Here is a 4,757-nt window from a genome sequence, read left to right as displayed (position 1 = left end):
TAAACTAATAAATTAAAATCTTCCAGAACTGACTGACGGCTTTAGACCTCTTATCTGTCACTGACAGATTAAGAGGCCAATGAAGCGGTGGAAAGTCTAGAAAGGAAGGACTAAGTTTGGCTGGTGGTGTATGATGTTGAATATCTGGAACCTGGGAAATAGAGAAGTAAATTCAGCACATTGGTAGGAATAAAACTGGCTCAAAGTCTATAAACAAGTCGGTGCGACACTAATGTATGTTTGTGTTTAAATAGTATTTGATCAACCTATTTATAAACTCTGATGAAAAAATCTTACAGAAACACAGTTTATGATGTGTTTGCCTCATTCAATCTGAGAGATTATTAAATTAGAATCAAAACATAGTATTTATTAGGCTTCCTGTACTTTTACCTTTCATGATAAGCCAATAATTCATTCCTTTGTCTCTCTAGAATTTAAAGAAACTTGATAAATATTAGACCGTTAAGCTAAACTAATTGATTAAAAATATTAAATGTTTCCAGGACTGGAGGTTATCGGAGCCAAAGGAATGATAGAATGCCCAGTAACGGCTTAGTGGCTGTAATGTAACATCTGAAACCTGGGAGGTGCAGAAGTATACTGGCGGAAATGAAAGTGTCTCAAAATCCAAGATCAATATTTAGGGTAACAAATGAACGCATCTACTTTATTACGATTGATGAAGCTAATTATAAATCATTATAACCTCCATGATGAAAAAAAACTTACAGAAACTATGTTTATGATGTTTTTGGATCTGTCAATCTGAGAGGTTGTTGATTAGAAATCAGAATGGTAGTATTCATTAGGCTTGCTATTCTGTTCTGTTTCATATTAAAGAAATAAGGCTGTTATATTTTATTTAGTCATTTTTCAATCTTAAATTAAAGTTAAACTGATGTATTAGAGCTTTAAGCTAAACTAATTGATTAAAAATATTAAAAGTTTCCAGGACTAGAGGTTATCGGAGCCAAAGGAATGGTAGAATGCCCAGTAACGGCTTAGTGTAACAATGGCTGTAATGTAACATCTGAAACCTAGGAGGTAGAATATCGAAATAAATATGTAATTGTCTGAATATAATATCGATATTCCATTTTTTAAATTTCTATACAATGTTCTCTTCTTTTCAAACCAAACATTGATATTTCAATAAAATAATATCAGAATATTGTTGGTAATATTCTATATCGATATTACAACAATACAATTAATTGAAATAAATATGTTATTATCAAAATAAAATATCGATATTTCTATTTTAAAATTTCTATATAATATTATGGTCAATTTAAACAAAATATCAATATTTAGATAAGATAATATCGGAATATTGTTCCTAATATTCTATATTGATATTACAACAATACAAATAATCGAAATAAATATGTAATTATCAGAATAAAATATCGATATTTCATTTTTCAATTTTGTAGTTTTTTTAAAAGAAAATATCGATATTTCGATAAAATAATATCGGAATATTTTTGCAATTATTCGATATCGACATTACCAACAACTGAATGAAAACATTAAAATAAATATGTAATTATGAAAATAAAATATCATTAATCCATTTATTAATTTTCTATACAATTTTCTAGACCCTCTGGCAAAATATTGATATTTTGATAGAATAATATCAGAATATTGTTGCTAATATTCCATATCGATATTACAACAATAGAAAATTCGAAATAAATATGTAATTATCAAAATAAAACATCGATAATCCATTTTTATATTTTCTATACAATTTCCTACAATTCAAACAATTATATTTTAGTTTATATTTGTTATGTTTATGATATAGTTGTCGTGGTGTTGCTTCACTTCATCGTTATTAAGAGTTTCTTATATATTTTGATTGGGTATGACATAAAATAAGTCTTCCTATGACATGCTGTGTTATCATTTTATAATTATTATTACTTTAATTCGTTAAATTTTCGATATCGATATTCGATATTTTAGTTCCGATATAATATCGATATCGATATTGCAAACCTATATCGATATAGATATTTTGCTTTCGATATCCCATACTTATTTCCTACTCGAATAGAGATAACTCGCGTTTTGGAAAACTGCATGATTTATGAAGCTTAATTCATGTTGATAAATTTAAGCTCTATTATAGAAAAAGAAAAGATTCGCTTTGAGTTTTGAAAAAAATCTGATGTGAAATTCTGTTTCCTCGTATAATCAGAAAGAGCAATTAATTACTGCTATTTATAGCTGTTTATTTGTACCAAAGATATGTAAACTAAAAAATTTAATGTGTTTATTTAATAATATAGTCCATTAGGAGCTTAATAAAAAAGTTGGTGAATAATTCATCATTTTACGAAAAAAAAAAAACAATCCATTATTTACCTTCCCTTAGAAAGTTCTATTCAAATGGTCTTAACAAAAAAGAGTTATACTTACTTTGGAAAAAAAAAAAGCAGAATTGGCTATTTTTTTTTAGTTATCACCACCTATTAAACAATTAAGTGATTTGATTAAAAATAACGAAACTTGAATTTCCGCTTTTTCTGAGTGAAACAGGCCAATATGCACATGTTATCTACTAATATGTCTTTGGATAATGAATGATTGTATGAAAGTTAAAAACCCAATTCCACATCATACATTTTAGCATATCATGAGCCAAATTGAGACCAATCTCTAAAGCAGCGGTTTCCAATCTTTTTTTACAACAGCACTCTCAATGTACAAAAAAAAAAGGCTGGAGGATATCGGAGCCAAAGGAATGATAGAACGCCCAGTAATGGCTTAGTGTAACAGGGCTGTAATGTAACATCTGAAACCTTCGAGGTGCAGAAGTATACTGGCGGAAATGAAAGTGTCTCAAAATCCAAGATCAATATTTAAGGTAACACATGAACGTATCTACTTTATTACGATTGATGAACCTAATTATAATCATTATAACCTCAATGATGAAAAAAAACTTACAGAAACTAAGTTTATGATGTTTTTGGATCTGTCAATCTGAGAGGTTGTTGATTAGAAATCAGAATGGTAGTATTCATTAGGCTTGCTATTCTGTTCTGTTTCATATTAAAGAGATAAGGCTGTTATATTTTATTTAGTCATTTTATCAATCTTAAATTAAAGTTAAACTGATGTATTTGAGCCTAAGGATAAACTAATTGATTAAAAATCTTAAAAGTTTCCAGGACTGGAGGTTATCGGAGCCAAAGGAATGATAGAATGCCCAGCAACGGCTTAGTGTAACAATGGCTGTAATGTAACATCTGAAACCTAGGAGGTGCAGAAGTATACTGGCGGAAATGAAAGTGTCTCAAAATCCAAGATCACATTTATAAAACTTGATATATAAGAGCTTTTATGTAAACTAATAAATTAAAATCTTCCAGAACTTGGAGGTTATCGGAGCCAAAGGAATGATAGAACGCCCAGTAACGGCTTAGTGTAACAGGGCTTTAATGTAACATCTGAAAGGAGGTGCAGAAGTATACTGGTGGAAATGAAAGTGTCTCAAAATCCAAAATCAATATTTAAGGTAACAAATGAACGCATCTACTTTATTAGAAATGATTAACCTTACTATAAGTCATTTATAACCTCAGTGATGAAAAAAACTTACAGAAACTTAGTTTATGATGTTTTTGCATCTGTCAATCTGAGAGGTTGTTGATTAGAAATGAGAATGGTAGTATTCATTAGTATTAGAGCTTTAAGCTAAACTAATTGATTAAAAATATTAAAAGTTTCCAGGACTGGAGGTTTTCGGAGCCAAAGGAATGATAGAACGCGCAGTAACGGCTTAGTGTAACAATGGCTGTAATGTAACATCTGAAACCTAGGAAGTGCAGAAGTATACTGGCAGGAATGAAAGTGTCTCAAAATCCAAGATCAATATTTAAGGTAACAAATGAACGTATCTACTTTATTAGGAATGATTAACCAATTATTTAAAAATATTATGCTTAATATATTGAAAACTTCTAGTACTCGTTGATTTCCAGGCTAAAGGAGAAGTGGAACATCTTAATACGGAAGGACTATTGTAAAAATGGCTGATGTATCATCCAGGACCTGGAAGGTAGAGAAGATAACTGTCACACTGGGGGATTAAAAGTGGGCCAAAATCCATGAACAAGTTGGTGTGGAACACCTATGTATTTTAGTGTTTAAATAGTAGTGATCAAACCATTTATAAATTCTTTATAACCTCTATGATGAAAAAATCTTACAAAAACTTAACCAATAAATTAAAAATATTATGCTTAATTTATTGAAACAAGTGGATTTACAGGCTAAAGGAGAAGTGATTAAACGGTATTGATAAACCTATTTATATATTCTTTATAACCTCTATGATGAAAAAGTCTTACAGAAACACAGTTTATGATGTGTTTGCCTCAGTCAATCTGAGAGGTTGTTGATTAGAAATCAGAATGGTAGTATTCATTAGGCTTGCTATTCTGCTAAACTAATTGATTAAAAATATTTAAAGTTTCCAGGACTGGAGGTTATAGGAGCCAAAGGAATGATAGAACGCCCAGTAACAGCTTAGTGTAACGGGGCTGTAATGTAACATCTGAAACCAACGAGGTGCAGAAGTATACTGGCGGAAATGAAAGTGTCTCAAAATCCAAGATCAATATTTAAGGTAACAAATGAATGTATCTACTTTATTACGATTGATGAACCTAATTATAAATCATTATAACCTCAATGATGAAAAAAAACTTACAGAAACTAAGTTTATGATGTTTTTG

The 4,757-nt window shown here is 29.8% G+C and overlaps 1 protein-coding gene and 3 long non-coding RNA genes across 9 annotated transcripts in view; 3 read left to right on the top strand and 1 right to left on the bottom strand.

Annotated features, from left to right (window-relative positions):
• The window catches only part of LOC106678834 (uncharacterized), a 22,895-nt gene extending 22,504 nt beyond the window's left edge, over positions 1 to 391 (top strand). Inside the window, exon 5 of the long non-coding RNA XR_001342840.3 lies at positions 27 to 391. This is a non-coding gene — a long non-coding RNA (uncharacterized lncRNA). The remainder of the gene's footprint in view (positions 1 to 26) is intronic.
• Positions 1 to 4,757, bottom strand: part of kug (kugelei) — a 537,878-nt gene that overhangs the window by 165,123 nt on the left and 367,998 nt on the right. The gene's annotated exons all lie outside the window — the stretch shown is intronic.
• LOC106678831 (uncharacterized) lies at positions 932 to 3,323 on the top strand. Its single transcript, XR_001342837.3, has 3 exons — positions 932 to 1,047; positions 2,824 to 2,881; positions 3,182 to 3,323. It is a non-coding gene; the product is annotated as an uncharacterized lncRNA (long non-coding RNA).
• The window catches only part of LOC106678832 (uncharacterized), a 9,256-nt gene continuing 8,245 nt past the window's right edge, over positions 3,747 to 4,757 (top strand). For both annotated transcript variants that reach the window (XR_001342839.2, XR_001342838.2), the window contains exons 1-2: positions 3,747 to 3,900; positions 4,493 to 4,648. This is a non-coding gene — a long non-coding RNA (uncharacterized lncRNA). The remainder of the gene's footprint in view (positions 3,901 to 4,492; positions 4,649 to 4,757) is intronic.

Source organism: Halyomorpha halys, unplaced genomic scaffold, assembly GCF_000696795.3.
Source record: "Halyomorpha halys isolate HHAL.00 unplaced genomic scaffold, Hhal_1.1 Scaffold163.1, whole genome shotgun sequence".
Taxonomy (NCBI): domain Eukaryota; kingdom Metazoa; phylum Arthropoda; class Insecta; order Hemiptera; family Pentatomidae; genus Halyomorpha; species Halyomorpha halys.
Note: the sequence above shows the minus strand (reverse complement) of the source record. Positions and strands in the feature narration are given on the sequence as shown.